Raw genomic sequence first — 21,523 nt, forward strand, 5'->3', positions numbered from 1 at the left:
TCAAAATGTATAGTTCATGATCATTTTTTTTTTTTGAAGTAATTGCTTTTTTACTTTAAAAAGTAAATGTGTTGCAAATAAAGAGGTATATACACTAATACTGACTCAAATGACTTTGCAATACAAGAGAACTTAACCCTAACCATTGCTTAGTACCACTAATAAGTTCTAATGAAACGTTCAAAGAGAGTAGCACCAAATTCATATATTCTGATTTTGCTTTATTTTTGCTTTATTTACCTTTTTATGTCCTAATTTTGCTTTATTCAAAAAATATTTATTACATTTTAAAGTTCCATTTTTTCTTAACCATTACATTATATTTAATGCACAAATTCATATATTTTCTCGACAACACTCCATTTTGACCTTAAAACATAGTAAATACCCTTAAAAAGATAAAATAAATACTAGAAATATTTGAGAGAGAGATTTTCTTAAAAAGTTTAGATTTAGACTATTTGTTTGAATTTTTCTTAAATTTGTAGAAATTTTTTTAAGAAATTTCGTTGGTGTTTTCTCTTTTTTAGGAATACTAATATTTTCTACTTATTAATCGTCAGATATGTATTATTTTTTTAATTTAATTTGACTTTTAATCAGATTTAATACAGATTGACGACTAATAAGTAAAGAAAACCAGTATTTTCAAAAAAGAGAGAACATCATAGAAAGTTCTAATTTTTTTTTTTAATCTTTTTATGTTTCCACTTTTTAAGGATATATGAGGCATTTTAAGGTGAAAATCAAGTGTTAAAAAGAAAAGGTATAAACTTGTTTATTAAATAGAATCATGCACTTTCTGAAATAAAAGCAAAATGCAGGGCGTAAAAAAGTAAAGAACCCATTTTATTAATGTTGTTACTTAAACATGTAACCCTCGAATTTTTAAAGAACCCGAAAGTGTGCAAGCACAGGGGCAGGGGCGGAACAAAAACCAGGGTCCCGTCCTCCAAAGTTCCCTACGGCCTCCGCAACTCGAAGTGTAAGTCGAAGCATTGCTTTGCATTTCGACTTCTCCATTGTTCTTAATCACTATTTCTAGTCAGCTCCTTCATTCTCAGGTAACTAATTCGTTCTCTCTCGATCTAAATTTCACTTCGAACAAATATATATGGTTTTGTAAATTTTTCATAGTTGATTGTTCTCTGTGTTTACTGCATTTTAGGATCATTTGTTGCTTTTGAGCTTTCTTATAAAAGTTGTATTTTTGTTTTCTGCTTTATTTGAGGCTGAAATTTTTTGTATTTTTTTTTTTGACTTTTGACAGATGACGTTAGGGTAGCATAAACTCTCAGCAAGCGTACGGATCTTGAAGCCAAAAGGTTTGGAAGGGGTTGTTTGATTTGTTTCTTGTATTTATTTTGACGGGTTTTAGATTTGAAGCAATTTGATACCTGATTTTTATTCTAAAATTTGATTGGTTTTTAGATAAAAAGGGGTAATCAATCTTTCCTTTGGCATATTGTTGGTGGATAGTTTAATTTTTTTTTGGCTTGTACCTTTTCTAACAATAATCCATTTACTACTTAATCTATATGTTGATAATGCCATGCTTGAATTGTGCCTAGACTTTCAAATCTGTGGCTAATTGATTTTGGATTTTAGGAGAATTCTTTTGCTGTTCATTTTATTTTATTTTATTTTTGTTTCTATGATATTTTCAATGGTGTGAGAGTTGAGTCGAGCAGACTTGAGCACCTGGGCTAAAGAAAGTGGATTTGTTAATGATGTAGTGAGGAATATTAAACTATAAAAAGAAAGGAGATGTTTTAGCATCAAAGGAACTTCCTTATTTTTCTATTTTGCGTCATTTAACAATTGTACCTCTTTGTTAACGCTAAAGGAAACCAATCTAACAAATAACAATTGAAGTAGAAACAAACGTCTTGTTAAAGTAACATAAACATGTTAATATCAAGGAACGTATTTGAAGAATTATACGTAGTTATATCGCATGACAAACTGGTGGGTTGTTCACTGATAATATAACACAATTGGATCCCGCGCGTGCTTGCTGCTTCTGAGGTACAGCACGCCAAAATACATCCCTGTTTAGCCATGTGAATCTGTGATCTCTTTTGTTTTAAATTTGTCCTCGTGACTCTTATGTTATAGCCTTGGATGATAAGTTGAACTGTAGAAGTCAAACTTGTGCTTTTGTTTGAGGTTCAATTCTCAGGGCCATAAACTTATGCTTTCCTTTGTTTCCTTTTATTATATTCTGCTTACTATATTATTATTGTTGTTATTATTATTATTATCGCTATTATTTTACTTTCTGTAGGGGGTGGGGCATTTTTGGGTGTGCGTGTTTTGTGTGATTGTTGTGGTATTTTTTCTGGTTTTAGCTTCACTGTTTATTAGAGCTTCACGTTGGAAGATTCTCGTGAGGTTTAAACACAGTGGTATAACAATCAGGGCTTGATTTAGCCCTTCTAGCTGTGAGATGATTAGCTGGAAGAGTCCTGAGAAGGCATTCGCTCAAACATATAATATTGCGTGCTTAAGAATATCACATTTCCCTTTTCAAGATGGGTATTCTTTATGTAAAATTTTTGGGACTTTGCGGTGCTTAAGTGTGAAGATATATCCTCTTCTATTCTTTTTGGTTTGATATGTTTCTGTTTACACACATTGTAGACTGTGGTCTTCGTATACCTGTTCTTCTTGTGCTCACTAGCTGCACAGGTTGTATATATAGGGACACATATCTCTGATAGGTGCTACTTTGGCACGGAGCTTCTTGTTGTTGTGTTTTTATTTTTATTTTTATTTTTATTTTTGATAAATGGCATGAAGCTTGTTTACTACTGAGGTCCTAGTGAATGCGTGTCCATGGATGTATGTCAATACTTAATGTAGTTCTCAATTATGTTGAATTGGCCACATTATTTGAGGGAATGAGGAATGAGGATTGTTATTTTTATTTTATTTTTTCCATTGGAGAGTGTTCTTGTCCAAAGGAGTTTTGCTCTATTCATGATGGATCCAAAATGGAACATAGGGAGCCAAGTTATGACTACCCTTGTCCTTTCTTTAAGATGCAAGATCCATGCTTCTTCTTGGTATCCATTGATAAATTTTTACTTTATTTTATTTATTCATTTCTTCTAATGTGTTCTTAATTGTAGTCTATAGTCAGCTTAAATGTTGAGGAGGATGCATGAGTCTTTCCAGATCTAGTGCTGATGATTAGCACTTAATATTGTCCATGGTTAAATTGTATGATCAACTATGTGTATAGTTACTTTAAGTTTATGAATATAACTCTTATAGTAACCTGAATGCAAAATAAGATTGTGTTGAGCCTTACTGATAGAAATACTAATCTCTAGAAAGTAGGCGAGGCTTGGGATGAAACCTTAGACCATCTCCAATGCAAATGCTAATGCCAATTGTATATTTAGCATCAAAAACTATGATATGGTATGTTATTTTCATTTTTGCTCCAATGCATAATGCTATTTGAAATGCTAAATCTACTTTTTCCTATAATTATTAAGCTTTGGAAGTTGTAAAAGTAACTATTATTTTTAAAATAATTAGAAAATGCAAAAGTTGCATTGATTACATGGAAAAAGTAAACATTTCAACCAATAGTAATCAAATGCCAAATTTCCTATATACTATACTTGATGGGAAATTTGCCACAAAGTATAGCATACTAGAAATTTGGCACAACAGATAGCATTGCATTGGAGAGTGTTTTTTGTACTCAAATGTTAAATTTACAATTGGCACATTAATTATAGCATTGCATTGGAAATGCTCTTAATTAGAAGACAAAAGAATAAGATGTTATGTTTCTGTTTTTGTTCTTGCTTTAGTTATTTTCTTCGTTCTTTCAGTTACAAAAATGAGTGAAAACTGAACCAACTTTTTCTTACTTGGAATCAAGGTACTTTCTAAAGTTTTGAATGATTATCAGGGCCGAGGGAACTTGGTGGTGCTGCTGATCTCATAAACCTATACAAGCTTTGGCCTCATTATGAATCTATTTGCAAAAAGTCCATTCCTTTGTCAATATCTGAGACTCACTATCTACATAATGTAGTTGGAGATACTAAAATCAGGAAAGGGGAAGGGATGGAGTTGGATTAGCTCTTTCAAACTGCCTCACATACGAGAGAAATAAACACACACGTACATCTTTTTGATTTAGATATTATAGGGGACGCATTTCATATGAGAGATACTACTTCTGTTAACCTGTGTTTTGTAAGACATTTTCCACACCTGTAATTATCTATTTATATTACCCCTGAAATTCTGGATGCAGTGGATGGATTCTCTTCAGTACCTATTGTGTACATCTTACATTTTGAACTTTTGTTGGTGTCAACAGGCAGAGAAGGGGACCCCTACCACTAGGGTGAAGCTAAAGAGCGAGTTTAAAGAAAATGAGATGAAGTGCAAAAGGCTAAATAGTAAGGTTGAAGAGGAGAAGGATCATAAAAAGCACAAACAACAACAAAAGGATAAGAGTTGTAATAAGAATAAACATAGAGATTTTTCTAGTGACTCTACCCTTGAGCAATTGAAGAAAGAGTGGGACAACGTCTGTACCTTGATAGGACTCGTTAATGATGGTCTTGGGTAGTTAGTTTGATAGTAGAAGTTGTTATAGTGTAGTAATAGCTGTCAGCAGTGTCAGCAGTTTGTTAGAGGGGTACTAGTATTACTAGTTGTCAGCAGTTTGTTAGAGGGGTATTAGTACAGTTTGTTAGAGAGGTATTAGTAATATAAAAAGAGGTACTAGCATTTGGAGGGATTAGGGGATTGATTAGAGTAAACTGGGAAAACTTTTGGGAGAGCTAGCATACCTCTTGAAAGTCTGCAAATCTATTTTGTAATTGAGTCTAGTTCTTGTTTTCAATAATAATCTTTTCTTGGTTCTTATCAAGTGGAATCAGATCACTTTCTTGGGCGAAATTCAGAGAAGATGGAGGGAACATATGGACGTTGGTAGCAATTAGAGAAGCCAATGTTTTCTGGAGAAGATCCGGATGCGTGGATAGCAAGAGTAGAAGAATATTTCTTGAAAAATCGATTTTCAGCAAGAAAAAGTGATGTTCATTGGGGAGTTCATGGAAGGTAAAGCTCTTTAGTGGTTTCAATGGGAGGATAGAAGGCGGCCATTCGTTTGTTGGAGTGCTTTTAAGACGCATTTGTTTCAATGTTTCCAACCAGCAAAGGGAAACTGTTCTGTTGCGAAGGTTGAAGCCATGGTTCAAAATGTGGAGCAACTTCTAAAGAGGATGGAGGTGAGATTTGGATCGGCGGTGGCGTCGACCATAACAGCAGATCGACGTCAAGAGCTATCAGATTTAGGGCCGGCAATATGGGTCACGACTCGAAAACGACACGAATTTTGCGGGTTAGGGTTGAGAAAAAAGAGGTTCGGGTCAAAATTGGGTCGACTTGAAATTGACACGAAAAACACGGGTCAATTTCGGGTTGGACCCGTCTAACCCGAACACGACACGAAACTCATAAAAAACTAAAAAATACATATATTTTTCATTGAAAATTTTAAATTTTATTATAAACTTGTGATATCATGATAGTTATACTCAAAATCTTATACTATTATTTGCTTAATTTCAACGGATGTTATTGTGATTTAGTGTGTTATGAATTTTAAGTTATTTTTAATATGTAAAAAACTAAATAAAAGTATATAATTTTCGTGTCAATTTCGGGTTCACGGGTCAATTTCGTGTCACGCGTCATTTTCGGGTCGTATCGTGTCAACTTGTAAAGTGGTCGTGTCGTGTTCGTGTTGCGGTTTTTAAAAAATTTCGTGTCACGGGTCGTGTTCGGGTTGACTGTAAATTTAGAAAGAAACGATCAAACACGACACGAACACGACACGTGACATGAATTGCCACTCCTAATCAAATTGCAAGATGAATGGCGATCTGGAGTCGAAATCTAGGTTTTCAGATCCTAGAGTTTCAAATCTTGGGGTTTTTGGAGGTTCGCGACCAAATCTGGGAGACCGAATCTGACGAGCGACGCTAGAGGAAACGCGATCAGAACCCGATGAACACCGCCAATGATCAACGCCATATGAGCTGCGAACTAGTCTGTGTGACAATCTGCGATTAGATCTGAGTGGGCAACAACTTAAGAAGCTGAAGTTGTGCCTGTGTTCACCAGCAGAAGGGGAAAACGACAATACGATGATTTACCCAGAAGATTTGCGTGGAGTTTGGATGGAATCAAGCACTGTCAGCGATGAGATTCACGATTCCGGTGTACTTGGGGCCAGTTCTAACGCCATGAAGGCTGGGATTTGCAATTCTGACGCGATCTGGGACTTGGAATCCAAGTGTCATAAGGGATGATTTCGGAGCAATCAGGATTGGGTCTTGGAATTCCAGCGTGACTGGGGCTGGGTTAGGGATATGCGGCGTGAGTTCCAGGAAGATTTGGGTTGGGTTCCGAAATACCAGCCGGATTTGGACTAGGTGCCGTGATTCTGGTGCGATTGAGGCTGATTTCCGTGCAATTGGGGCTGGGCTTCGTGATTATGGTGCGATTAGGGCATATATTGGCGAGCCAAGGGCTGGGTTTCTCAAATCTGGCATGATTTGGGTTGGTTCTGATGCCGTTAAAGCTGGGCTGCACACTTCCAACGCGATTAAGGACAATTCTAGTGACATTTGGACTGGGTCTTCTTATTTCGGTCCGATTGGAGTTGGATCTACAAAGAGCGGGGTGGCAGAATGGGGGTTGAAAGGAATTGGCGTGATAGGAATTGGAAATTTTACAGAGGGTAGACTTGGAATTACTGCTACCTTTGACGTTCCAAGGTTCACGTGCATTGAAATGGGAAGAAGATGGCATCATTCAAGTGCAATTACACCTTGAGGACAAGGTGTTTTTGCCGGGGGAGTAATGATAGGACTCGTTAATGATGGTCTTGGGTAGTTAGTTTGATAGTAGAAGTTGTTATAGTGTAGTAATAGCTGTCAGTAGTTTGTTAGAGGGTTATTAGTATTACTAGCTGTCAGCAGTTTGTTAGAGGGGTATTAATACAGTTTGTTAGAGAGGTATTAGTAATATAAAAAGAGGTACTAGCATTTGGGGGGATTAGGGGATTGATTAGAGTAAACTGGAAAAACTTTTGGGAGAGCTAGCAGACCTCTCGAAAGTCTGCAAATCTATCTTGTAATCGAGTCTAGTTCTTGTTTTCAATAATAATCTTTTCTTGATTCTTATCAGTACCTTCATCATCTCTTGGATTTCTGTAATAATAAACCTTTCTAAGTTTTCTTTACTTTTTTGTGATTGTGTCTGTGTTGTAGAAAAGGAGGCTTGATGGTTTTGAAGGTCTTCCTCTTCGTGGGAATCAAAGAAGACTGGTAACAGAGGTAAAATTAGAATGGTCTTTTTATTTAGTTGTAGTCTTCATAATTATATGCTTCTATACTGATGCGGAACACAATGCTAAATTACAAACCTACACTAGACGTCGTTGGAGGAAGAATTAAGAATTAGGATTTAGTATTTTATTATTTTGTTATTTTGTTATTTTGAGGGTCTCATGTTTAATAGAGTAGACTGGAAACGAGAAATTCATATAGCCAACCCCAATTAATTTGGGATTAAGGCTTGTATTTGTTGTTGTTGTTGTTATTTTGTTGTTTTGTGAAAGTTGACAACTTAGCAACTTGTGCCAACTCATGCTAGTTGTCATTTGCTAGCCTATTTTGTCATTTTGTGCTAGTTGTTGGCAACTTGTGCTAACTCATGCTTAGTTGTCATTTGCTAGCTTACTTTACTAGATTCCAACTTGGCCACTTGTGCCAAGTCATTCTTAGTCATCATTAGCTAGGATCTTGTATGACCAACTTGTAAGTTAGTTGTCACTTAAGCCACTTGTGCTAAATTGCCTATCTATAAGTAGGCCATCTTGTAACATGGAAAAAGATGTCATTTTGGTTATGAAATATACACCTTCTCCTAATATTCTTGTTCTCTTCCTAAATGTTCTCTCATACTCTCCTCTTCCTCAATTTCTTATTCTTTCTCTACCTATTTCTTTCTCTCTCTTCTCCCCTCTAATTCTTAACTTGTTCTGCATCAATTTTGGTATCATAGCTTCGTTTAAAATCCTTTTGGCCTAAATTCTCAATTCCCAAATTTCACAAAATTCCAAATCCCCCAATCCTAGACTTAAATTTTTCATTTTCAAATCTTTCATAATTTCCTCTTAGGACCAAAACCAAAAGTTACAAACTAGTATATAGTCTACATACTGCTAACCAAAAAAAAAAATGTCACTACCGCCAGAAGTCTAAGCGCTACCATCTCTGCTGCAAGTTGTTACTCGCTACTGGTGTCTTTCATTTCAGTTGGCCAACATTTACAAAATTGACGCCATAATTGTAACTTTGCCGCTGACCATGGCTTCGCTTCTCAATCTCCTTTTCAAGTTGCAACAGTTGCAGTTCAGATGTCTTGATCATATCTACTTCTTGAGGTTCTTCTTGTGCCTTAAGTTCTGAAATATTTATGTTGCTTTAACTTATGTGCTTTTGATTTAGGTGCGATGGATTATTTAGCCTTGTATTGCATCTAAAAGCCTTGCTTTCCCGTTTCCTTTATTTGTTCTATATATCATACATTGAAAAGAAAAGAGCTTCCTATTACATTATCCTTATTGTTAGTCCTATCCTTTGCCTATCAAAAGATCATTATATAATTTATTATTTGAATTTTAATGTCTATTTTGTGCCTCTAAAGCTAAATTTAATTTATTATTATTTGAAGTAAGTTTAGTTTTTTTCAGCATGTTTCTTTTCCTTAACCACTGACACATTACCTTTACAACGTGAACAAAGACCATAAAACATTCTAAAAATAATAAAAAAAAAGAGACCTTCATAAAACAGTTGATGTCATTTTAGAACGCCAAAACAAAACCGATATCCACTAATCCCAATTGGCCGAACAACTTGACAAAATTGTTGACTTAATTAATTTCCGCAATCTCTAAACTTACCAAAGATTTTGAGAACCTTTCCACAAATGTGCGCAATCTCAATGAGGACTTTCAACAACACTGTCGAAATCCTAAAAAGTGTCAAGCAGGTAAAAGCTCCCATAACTTAGGTTCCCTTACACAAGAGACAAATGCTAGGAATATCGGATCTGTTGCCTAATCCCACTACACCTCATGGCCAAACTCTAAGGGGGCATTTGGTATGCAGTAATGGGTAGGAATCATATTACTGGGAAAGTGATAGAAGGTAATATGATTCCCAGAAAATATGGATTAACATGTTTGGTTACCTATAGGAATCTTTTCTCATATTCCCGTGAATATTATTGTGGAAAAGAATGAGGAAAAAATATTTTTTTAATTCCAATAATTTACACAAGCCACTAAAGGGCTATATATATACACGAGTTAGATAAACTTATTGGAGAAAAGAACTTATCCCTAATTCTGTTGTTAGCCGATCACTTAGAATCTAGGAAATAGAGAATCACATGATCCCTAGCCCTAGCCGGTCATAATGCTTAGGAGATAATGCTTTCTTCTAAAAGATAATGTTAAAGATAATGCGGTTATTTCCCACACGCCCTCTCAAGCTGGTGAATAGGTGTCTCTCATTCCCAGCTTGGTTGTAATTTCTTGGAAGGTAGTACTATTAAGCCCTTTGGTGAAGATATCAACTAGTTGATCTCCTGTGGGAACATATGGTGTGCAGATCAATCCACTATCTAGCTTATCCTTGATGAAGTGTCGGTCCACCTCGACGTGTTTTGTTCGGTCGTGTTGCACTATATTATGTGCAATGCTGATTGCTGATTTATTATCGCAGTAGAGTCTCATCGGCCCACCCCATTTAATCTTCAAGTCCTCCAATATGATCTTTAGCCATAACAATTCGTAGACTCCCTGTGCCATTGCCCCAAACTCAGCTTCTGCACTTGATCGAGCTACAATATTTTGTTTCTTACTTCTCCATGTCACCAAGTTGCCTCCAAGGAATGTACAATATCCGGAGATAAACCTTCGATCCATGAGAGATCCTGCATAATCTGCATCCGTGTAAGTCTCGAGGACAAGTTCAGAGTTCCTCTTGAACATTATTCCCTTTCTTGGGTTAGCCTTTAGGTAATGAAGCACTCGGTAGGCTGCTTGTAGATGGACCTCCTTGGGATTATGCATGAATTGGCTGATGATGCTTACGGAATATGCTATGTCCGGCCAAGTATGTGCAAGATAAATGGGTTTCCCAACTAGTCTTTGGTACATTTCTCTATCTACTAGTTGCCCAAGTTTATGGTTCGTCTCTATAGATGTTGCGACTGGTTTACTAGCGAGCATTCCTTTCTCTGAGAAGATTCATGACATATTTTTGGTGTGAAATGAAGATGCCCTATCTTGAATGTGCCACCTCAATCCCAAGAAAGTATTTCAACCTTCCCAATTCCTTAATCTCGAACTCTTTGATCAGGCGTTGCTTCAAGGCTTGTTTCTCCCTCGCATCGTTTCCTGTTACAATAGTGTCGTCCACATAGACTATCGGGACTGTGACTCTCCCTGAATCCGAGTGTTTGATGAAGAGGGTGTGGTCTCCCTGACTTTGCTTATATTTGGTGGCTAGCATCACTTTTTGAATCTTCCAAACCAAGCACGGGGTGACTGTTTTAAACCGTACAATGCTTTCTTTAACTTGCATACTTTATCTTTTTCAACTCCTCCGAACTCGGGGGGAATGGTCATATAAATTTTCTCTTCCAAGTCCCCGTGAAGGAATGCGTTCTTCACATCATACTGTTGTAGGTCCCATTTATAATTGGCTGCCAATGATAATAAGATCCTTACTATGTTCATTTTTGCGACTGGTGTGAAAGTCTCTTGATAATCCACCCCATATGTTTGAGTGTACCATTTGGCAACTTCTTGCTTTGTAGTGCTCTAATGACCCATCTGCCTTGAATTTTAGAGAAAATACCCATTTGCACCCCATTGCTTTCTTTCCCCTCGGAAGGTCCACAATCTCCCATGTTCGGTTTTTTTTTTTTCCAGAGCATCCATTTTCACTCCCATAGCTTTTCGCCATTCTTCCTTAGATAATGCCTCAAACAAAGTGTTTGGAATAACAATTTCATTTGGACTCGTAAGAAGCTTTTATGTGATGGTGAAAACCTCTCAAAGGATACAAAATGAGATAGTGGGTATAATGGCCTCTTGGTACATTCGCGGGTTCCTTTCCTTATAGCTATAGGCAATTCTTGGTTAAGTGTTTTGAAGCTTAGGAGATGAAGGTGGGTGTTCCACCAGTAAAGGCAAAATAGGTTCAGAAATTGTTACCTCATTCTCATGAGTCAGGTTGGAGATTTGGACTTGTCTAGATTCAAAGGCTGGGCCCCATTTCCTTGAGTACGTCTTTCCTTTTCCAAAGCGTATATGATCAAGAGTCTTATCCTGTATAGGAGACACAAATGGTACTGGGGAGGCTGTGGCAGGTTTTGAGGGTGCTGCGAATTCCACAGGTTTAGGAGTGGGAGGATGGGATGATGAAGAAGAGGATGGTAGATCAAGAAGGAAATAATCCTTATCTTCTATAATAGAAGGCTCCCCTTGAAGATAAGGTTGAGTAAAATATGGGTTCTCTTCTGCAAATGTGACATCGGTCGAGACAAAGAGCTTTTTGGTGGGTGGATGATAGCATTTGTACCCTTTTTGTGTAGAAGAGTATCCTACAAAGACACATTTGACAGCTCTAGGATCCAATTTTCCCCGATTATTGCTGTGGACATAATTCTAGGTGTAAGGTTGTTGGTTGTATTGATGTTAGGATAGAATTTAGAAAGAGCTTCTATTGGACTTTTTGACCCCAAAACCCTAGAAGGAATTCGGTTTATGATATAGGCAGCGGTAAGAACGGCTTCCTCCCAATAGTGTTTTGGTACGTTTTGATGAAACAAGAGTGCCCGGGTAGTGTTTAGGAGGTGACCATTTTTTCTTTAGGCAACCCTGTTTTGTTGTGTAGTTTTTACGCAAGATGACTCATGGATGATTCCTTCTTTTTGGAAAAAAGGAGACAAGAACTGATTAAAGTAGTGTTTTGCATTGTCAGACCTAAATCTCTTTATTTTAGTACTAAACTGTAGGAATTCAAACTAGCCGTATAGGGCAATTGTTAGTTTCCTATTTTTGTGGATCTATAGTTTCTAGAGATATTATTCTGTTGTGTATAGCTGTAACTGACTTTCCTTAAAATTAGGATTAGCTCCTAGAAATCAGGATCAATTCAAGCAGATCCTTGTGTATATATGTACCCGAATTGTTTCTAATGAATCATGAGAAAATTTCAATTCTGTTCTGCTTCATGGTATCAGAGCCTCAGGTTTTCTGAACCCTAATTTTCATTTGTCTGGCCGCCGGCCCTAGCCTATCCTCAATTCCCTTTTTTTTTTCCACCTCTGTGAAAATCAAGCCCTTCCTCTCTCTCTCTCTCTCTCGGAAATCTCGTCCACCATGGCCGAGCAGACTTCCAGGGACTCATCCTCATCTACCACTCCATCTCTCAATACTCCTATCAATCCTCAGATCACTCCCGAAAACAGTATTACCCCTATCATCAACCACAAATTCAATGGCCACAACTATTTCCAATGGTCTCACTCCATGATGATGTTTATCAGTGGGACGAGGCCGTGATGATTATCTTACAGGTGTGGTTGTCCAACCAAATTTCAGTGATCCTAAATTTAAAACTTGGAGGGAAGAAAACAACCTAGTCATGTCCTGGTTAATCAGTTCAATGACTACTGAGATAGGCGAAAATTTCCTCCTTTACACTTCAGCCAAAGAAATATGGGACGCAGCTCGTGACACCTTCTCTAGCAATGAGAATACCGCAGAACTCTTCCATGTGGAGAGTATCCTACATGATCTAAGGCAAGGAGAAAACACAGTCACCACCTTTTTCACCACCCTGACGCGGTATTGGCAACAGTTGGACCTCTTTGAATCTCACGAATGGAAGTGCCCTGATGACAGAACCTATTTCAAAAGAATAGTAGAAACCAAACGCATCTTCAAGTTTCTGATGGGTCTTGATACGTCTCTTGATGAGGTGCAAGGTCGAATACTCGGAACCAAGCCCTTGCCAAGTCTCCGCGAGGCCTTTTTCGAGGTTCGTCGAGAGGAGAGCCGCAAACGAGTCATGATGGGACATTCAAATACACCTACGTCCATTGATGGCTCAGCCCTTGCTGCTGCCATAGACCACACGTCCATGGTCGAACCTGTTGCCTGTGCAGCTCGCGGAATGTCTCAGACTCCTGGAGACAATCGGCCACGAAGGGGACGTCCTTGGTGCGACCACTGTAAAAAGACCGGCCATGTTAAAGAAACCTGCTGGAAGTTACATGGAAAGCCACCAGACTAGAAGCCAAATAGGGCTATTGGCGACCGTGAGAGTCGGGTAAATGCAGTCTCCATAGAAGTAACTAAATCCCAGAACCAAGTCTCTTTCACGAAGGACCAGTTGGAACTACTTCAGCACCTGATTAGCAAAGCAAATCTATCAGCCGACTCGTTGACAACTGAGACAGGGAGCGGATCTGTGCACAGTAATGGAAACCAGGCCCTTCATGTGGCTCAGTCACCTTCAACATCTTGGATAGTAGATTCAGGCGCATCAGATCACATGACAGGTGATAGATCACTGTTTTCAACTTATACTCCGTGTCAAGGTTATCAAACAGTGCGTATTGCCAATGGTTCACGCTCGAGAGTTGCTGGTTTAGGAACCATATATCTCTCGAGCAATCTTATTCTACACTCAGTGTTATTTGTACCTGACCTTGATTGTAATCTACTCTCTGTTAGCAAAATAAACCGTGATCTTCACTGTGAGACTAAATTTCTTGCCAAATCTTGTGTTTTTCAGGACTTGGGTTCGGAGAAGATGATTGGCAATGCTGAACTTTGTGCAGGCTTGTATCTCCTCAAAGTAGACTCCTCTTCTGTCCCAGCTCAGAGCCATAATAAGCATAGTGTTAGACCTCAGTGTTGGTCCGTTTAGAGTCATGAGTCAATAAGTCAGTCCAATAAAACCAGTGCAATAATGTTGTGTTACTACCATCTAGGTCATCCAAATTTCTTGTATTTGAAACGCCTATTTCCATCATTGTTCATTAATAAAGATGCAAAGTTATTTCAATGTGATGTTTGCCAATTATCAAAGCACACTCGGAGTACATATATCCCACGACCATACAAACCAACTCACCCTTTTTCACTTATCCATGGTGATATCTGGGGGCCAACCAGAATCCCCAATATTTCTAGAGCTAGGTGGTTTCTATTGTTAGTTGATGATCATACCCGGTTAAGCTGGACTTTCCTCATGAAAGATAAATCTGAAACCAGGCAAATCTTCAAACATTTTCATGCCATGATTCGCACTCAATTTCAGGCCACAATTCAAGTCCTCAAAATTGATAATGCCCGTGATTTTTTCAACTCCATCCTTAGTCCTTATCTCCAATCTTATGGCATTGTTCATCAAAGCTCATGCGTGGACACACCTCAACAAAATGGTGTGGCAGAATGCAAAAATCGTCATGTGCTTGAGGTTGCTCGCTCACTACTCTTCCAGTCTAATGTAGCTAAGAAATTCTGGGGTGAGGCTGTTCTTACTGCCACCTATCTCATCAATCGGATGTCCTCACGTGTTCTCAAATTCAAATCTCCAGTGCAAACACTCCTTGATTCCTGTCCAAACTCACATTTACTTTCCAAAATTCCCCTTAAAATATTTGGATGCACTACATTTATTCATATCTACCCTCATAGCCGAGGTAAACTTGATGAAAGAGCACTCAAATGCATCTTCATTAGATACTCACCAAACAAGAAGGGATATAAATGTTTTTCTCCTCTCACCAAAAAGGTCTATCACACCATGGATATCACTTTCTTTGAAGATAAACCATTTTATCCCAATTCTGTAATTCAGGGGGAGACAAACACACATGAATCACAAAATTGGGACTGGACTTCTCTCATTGATTTGGTAACAAGTCCAATTCCACGCAATTCGGCTCTTCCGCTACCTGACCCGCAATCTCCATCATCTTTAACTCCACAGACGACAACTAGCTTTCCAATCACATTTGAGTCACCTAATTCACCATCCCATGAGTCAGTAATGTACCCAAAACATCTCCTTCCTAATGAGGCAGTAAGAGTCTATACTAGGAGACAACAACTTCAACAGCCTGTTCAAAATCAGCAAAACCAGGAGTCCAATCCGAGCTCAAGAAATCCAGAAATAACACAGGATGAGGCTGAACTTAACACAGGATATAGTGTTGAAAAGGTGACAGGAGATGATCCAGACTCAGACCTACCAATTGCTCAGAGGAAGGGAGTTCGCTCATGTACACAACATCCCATCCGCAACTATATGACTTACTCCAAACTGTCCTAGAGATTCAGGGCATTTGTGACTACTCTAGACAAAATCCAGATTCCCAGAACAGTTCATGATGCATGAAAGGTCCCCGAATGGAGAGCTGGTACTCTAGAAGAATTTCATGCCCTTGAAAAGAACGGCACATGGATCCTAACAACTCTACCACCTGGAAAGCAAATAGTTGGGTGCAAGTGGATTTTCTTAGTTAAATAAAAAGCTGATGGAAGTATTGAATGATTCAAAGCCCGCTTGGTAGCCAAGGGCTACACTCAATCGTATGGAATTGACTATCAGGAAACATTTGCTCCTGTAGCCAAACTCAATACAGTGCGAACCAAGAGTGGCCTTTATTTCAACTTGATGTGAAAAATGCCTTTTTGAATGGGTACTTAGTAGAAGAAGTATATATGGATATACCTCCTGGGTTCGAAACTAATCGTATGCGAGGCAAGGTCTGTAGGCTACGAAAGTCACTATACGGGCTCAAGAAATCACCTCGTGCATGGTTCGACAAATTCACGAGGGTGCTAAAACAAGATGGCTACTTATAGTCTCAAGCCGATCATACTCTATTCTTCAAACACTTCACCAACGGTAAGATCACTGTATTAATAGTGTATGTTGATGATATAGTTCTCACTGGGAATTATGAAGAAGAAATAAGGACACTTAAGCTTCTATTATCCAAAGAGTTTGAAATCAAAGGCTTGGGACATCTAAGGTGTTTTTTTGGAATGGAAGTGGCTAGATCAAGGACTGGAATTTCAGTTTCCCAGCGAAAGTATGTCTTGGACCTCTTAAAGGAAACCGGTATGAGTGGATGTAGGCCGGTGGACACTCCTATGGACTCTAACACGAAGTTGATGCCTCGAACTGAAGAGATGGCTGTGGATAAAGGACAATATCAACGCTTAGTAGGGGAGCTGATCTACTTGACTCACACGCGTCCTGATATAAGTTTTGCAGTAAGCCGTGTTAGTCAATTCCTAAGCAATCCTTCAGTCACACACATGGAGTTAGTGTACCGTATTCTTAGATACCTTAAAAGGGATCCTGGAAAGGGACTCATGTTCAAAAAGACTCTTAATCACTCCCTAGAGGTTTATACGGATGCGGATTGGGCTGGATCCTCCACTGACCGAAAATCAACTTCAAGGTATTGCTCCTATGTATGGGGAAATCTGGTGACATGGCAGAGTAAGAAGCAGCAGGTGGTGGCACGCAGTAGTGCTGAGGCAGAATTTCGAGCCTTAGCTCACGGTATTTGTGAAGGAATCTGGTTAAAACGGCTACTAGATGAACTTAAAGTTAGCATTTATGGTCCTATAGATATGATGTGTGACAACCAATCAGCTATAGCTATTGCCAAAAACCCTATCCATCATGATAGGACGAAGCATGTTGAGATCGACAGACACTTCATCAGCGAGAAGATAGAGAGCAATGTTATATCACTAAAACATGTCCCATCTAGGCATCAAGCAGCAGACATCCTCACAAAGGCGCTCTTTCGTCCAAACTTTATTGAGCTAAGTTCTAAACTTGGTTTAATGAGTATATACCACCTAGTTTGAGGGGGAGTGTAGGAATTCAAACTAGCCGTATAGGGCAATTGTTAGTTTCCCATTTTTGTGGATCTATAGTTTCTAGAGATATTATTCTGTTGTGTATAGCTATAATTGACTTTCCTTAAAATTAGGATTAGCTCCTAGAAATCAGGATCAATTCAAATAGATCCTTGTGTATATATGTACCCGAATTGTTTCTAATGAATCATCAGAAAATTCCAATTCTGTTATGCTTCATAAACTAATTTTGAATCATTGAGTGGAAATTGGGAAAGATGTTACTCACATCGGATTTATTTTTGAGCAAAAAGATTTAGGTAACTCTAGTACAATCATCGATAAAGGACACAAACCAATGTGAACCGGAGATATTTGGAGTAGTGGAAGGGCCCCAAATATCACTGTGGATTAGATAGAAAGGAGAAGAACATCTTTTATTACTAATAGGAAAGGAAACACGAGTGTGTTTTGCATACTCACAAATGTCACAATGAAATCCCCTAAATAAAGAAGGAAACATGATTTTTAAAACTGCAAAAGAAGGATGGCCAGGGCGGTAGTGGGGCAACCAAATGAGATCCCTTTTGGAGGAAGAAAAAAATGAGGATGTTAGGCTCTTCCTGATCATATGTGAAATATTCAACGTCTCAAGGTAATAGAGTCCATCCTTTTCCTCAACACGTCCAATCTTCTTCCCCAAATCCTGATCCTGAAACTCATAATAAGAAGGGTCAAACGTAACATGGCAATGTAAGTCATTTATAAGCTTTTGAATAGACTCAAGGTTGGTGGATAGTTTTGGGACATGTAAAACATTTTTGAGGATAAGACTAGGTGTGATATGGACATCCCATACCCCGGCTACTGTGGTTGTGGTTCCATCGGTAATCGTAATTTTTCTATTACTTGGACACGGGGTGTAAGTTTTAAATTGATTTGAGGCATGTGTCATATGATCTGTAGCTCTCGAGTCTAAAATCCATGAATTCACAAACAATTTATCTGAAGCATTTAGTCCACAAGAGAATGAGTGCTTACCCGAGAGTGCCAAAGAGCAAGTGTTGGAGGATGGTTTCTCAAGGATTCCCAACAAGCTCCTCAATTTTTCTATCTCTTCATTATTCAACCCGCTATGGTCTTGAGTTTGAGCTTGATCTTGACTTGGGAGGTCTTATATGCTTGGCCTTGTTGTCGTTGCTGCTGTCCTCCTTTATTTCCCCCCTATTCACGGCCAGTTGTTGAAGGTTTTCCATGTAATTTCCAGCAGCGCTCTCTTGTATGTCGTGGCTTTTTACAGTAGGTACACCAGAGATCTTCTTGATTTGCTCCCTTTTTATCCTCCGTTTTTCCAGGTTCAGCTTTTGGTGGTTGTTCCAAGATGAGACCCCGCTGTTTGTTACTAGAGGTTGCGAGTGCAGATCTATCAACTGCTTCAGGTTCAAGCATCACTCCTCTTCGACTTTCCTCGGCCCGGATTAAAGCTATTGCCTATTCCAAGGACGGGATTTCCAACTTACCTAGGATCTGGATTCGTATAAGATCAAATTCCGAGTTTAAACCTGCAAGAAAGTCATTAACTCGATCTCTTTCTATGAATCTTTTCACTGCCCTTGCACAGTCACTGCACTTCAAGTCAATTACCCTGTAATAATCCAGTTCTTGCCATTGGTTTTGTAGAAAATTAGCGTATTCTGTTACAGTTTTACTTCCCTGTTTGGTTGCCACTGTTTTGATCTTAATCTCGTAAATCAAAGCCGCATCACGGACTTTAGAGTAGGTTCCATGTGCAGCATCCCAAATCGCCTTTGCGGTTGACAGAAACATGAATGTGTCGCTAATTTCGGTGTCATGGAATTCCACAACCAAAACATGATCATAGAATCCTTTTCATCCCAGGCTTCGAATCCAAGATCTCCTTCCTTCGGTCTAGTCCTAAGTAAGTGACTTAATTTTCCTTTTCCCTTTAGAAAAGTCCGAACCAATTGGGATCACTTTAGGTAGTTTCTGCCATTGAGTCTATAGGCTGTCTGTATATTCTGGAAATCGCCTAAAGAACGTTGAATATGTTCTTCCTCACGTTGTTGGGTTGCTTGAACCAAAGGGAGTTGAAGACGTTTTTTTGACATCTTGAAATTTTTTCGGATGTGGGATCACAAGAAAGAGGGTAATCCGTAAAACAGGAAACAAAAAGAAGGGTAATCCGCAAAGAAAAGGCAAATTTAGGAAAAAAAATTGCGGAAGAAAAAACTGTAATGGAAAAAAGGGAACTGCGATGAAGGCAATTCAGAGAAATTCGGCTATGAAGGCCAAGGAAAAAAAAATCAGAGAAATTCGGCTATGAAGGCCGAGGAAAAGAAGGATTTATTTCTAGAAAAAAAGTCCTATGGCTTTGATACCATGTGGAAAAGAATGAGGAAAAAATATTTTATTAATTCCAATAATTTACACAAGCCACTAAAGGGCTATATATATACACGAGTTAGATTAACTCATTGGAGAAAAGACCTTATCCCTAATTCTGTTATTAGCCGATCACCTATAATCTAGGAAATAGATAATCACATGATCCCTAGCCCTAGGAATCTAAAAAATGCAATTCTTGTACCAAACATAGTAATCTTACAGATTTCCATTCCCATTCTTAAGATTACTTTTTACTAAACGCTCCCTAAATAGTTACACAACAGACAAATTCTAGGACTATCGGAACTGGTTTGTAGACACTAAACATGCCTTTTCCTGCAATATAAATGAAAAGTTTCTTGTCGCAGAGTCAATTCAATGATTTATTCAATCTGTTAAAATTTGTTTTCATTCTAAATAAAGTCCAAGCACATTGACTATTGGGCCATACATCATTATGGACGCCCTTGGTGCATGGTCTAATAGTCAACGTGTAGGAATTAATTTATTTGGAAAGAAATCTGATTAGGGGAACTACCTATTTGGAAAATTATGGAGTATTTCTAATAGTATGACAAATTAAGAAACTTGAGGTATTTACTCTACCAACAAATAGGGGATATTCGTCTTATATTGTGTCTGTCTAGATGCGTTCCCTTTTTCAGTGAAGTGAATATTATACATGTATCAAAATTGCCAAGGCAAATTAGAAAATGCACGTGAAAATCTTATAAAGGTTTTCTTTCCTCTCTCTATTCTGTTCTTCCATAGAGGTTCTTGAGTTGTGGAAATCTTGTGTTGTACGAATAACACTCACACACTTTGGGCGTTAGGAGTTCTACCACTTGGAGTATTGTGAGGCTTTCCGTCGTGATTCATGGAGACATCAGACTTGGCACCATCATTAGATGCTTCCATTATTGGTATCATAGCCATTTTAGTAATCCCTGTATCATATTTGCTAAAAAGAGAGTTAGGTGAAATCCTAACTGAAAATTCGTCGATTTTATGATTTCATTGATGATTTTGTTTCTATTTTTCTGCACACCATATGAATGTAAATTCAAATATGTTGTGGATATTGACATGTTTTATCTACTATTATGGTTATACAATTTTTCGATGAGTGGTTTGAAAGGAAGTTAAGAGTTAAAATTTGAATTCTGAAACTTTCTGCAAATTCTTTTTGCATCATGTGTTTTAGTGTGTTCTTAGTTTGGCTAGAATCCTTTGGAAATTATCTTCAAGTTGTGCAGATATATTTGTCGCTTGAAAATGATTTTTGATGAGAGAGTTATTGCAATTTCAATTTTTGCGCTGTCTTTGCAAAATTTTCAAAAAATAAGGGTTTCCGTTTTCAGCCCAGCAGCTGCTGCGAAGCCCACTCCTAGGAGCGCATAAGGGAGCTTGAGACACACTCATGACTCTATTTTCGATGTCCGAGCCGCTTGGGACTCAAAATTCTATTTCCATTTTTACTGGATTTTTCTCGAATTATTTGGGCATATTCTCATTTTATTTATTTGGATTAGTGGCTTTGAAAAATTAAAAGTTTTAGAAAGTGAGCCTTGGATTTTGGGCTGAAAATTATTTTATGCTATTCGGAACCTTTCTACACGATAGATGTTTCTCATGGAGTATTAGTGGAATAATTTGGCCTATGGTTTGCTCCCACATGGTCTAGAGTTTAAACCACTCCATGTACACTTACATGACAAATTTTAGTATTGGAATGATCAGGCCTTTAGTTTGTTTTAGTTTTTAACTTGGGCTCTCAATGTGAGTTCAAGGGATTAATATATGTGTGTGTATGTATGTATATATACACACACACATGTATAGGTGTTGCGTAGGGACAGTTTTATGAGATCAATTCATTTTTTGGCATGAAATTAATTTTTGGGATATATAATATATATTTATTTATTTATGAAGAGAAGTCGTCTAAAAGTAGACAACATAACAATCTTAACATGAATAAAGCGTTCAACTTGATTCTGTCGATTGCAGATCATATAATTTAAACTATCATTTTTAGATTCATAGCTTACGGATATTCTTCACATTACAAACACGATATAAAGACTTATA

At 38.0% G+C, this 21,523-nt stretch overlaps 1 long non-coding RNA gene across 4 annotated transcripts; it reads left to right on the plus strand.

The window, feature by feature from the left end:
• The first annotated feature begins 886 nt into the window (after window positions 1–886).
• On the plus strand, window positions 887–20,960 carry LOC21388756. 4 transcript variants are annotated; one of them, XR_002901598.1, is made up of 5 exons: window positions 887–1,064; window positions 1,271–1,325; window positions 3,932–4,221; window positions 4,349–4,430; window positions 7,317–7,327. It is a non-coding gene; the product is annotated as an uncharacterized LOC21388756 (long non-coding RNA). The 4 variants fall into 4 exon arrangements; XR_002901597.1 differs by lacking the exons at window positions 3,932–4,221; window positions 4,349–4,430 and adding an exon at window positions 20,794–20,960 and having other exon boundaries at window positions 7,317–7,382; XR_002901599.1 differs by lacking the exons at window positions 3,932–4,221; window positions 4,349–4,430 and adding an exon at window positions 20,204–20,474 and having other exon boundaries at window positions 7,317–7,382.
• Window positions 20,961–21,523: the final 563 nt, after the last annotated feature.

Source organism: Morus notabilis, unplaced genomic scaffold (assembly GCF_000414095.1).
Source record: "Morus notabilis unplaced genomic scaffold, ASM41409v2 Scaffold1065, whole genome shotgun sequence".
Taxonomy (NCBI): Eukaryota; Viridiplantae; Streptophyta; class Magnoliopsida; order Rosales; family Moraceae; genus Morus; species Morus notabilis.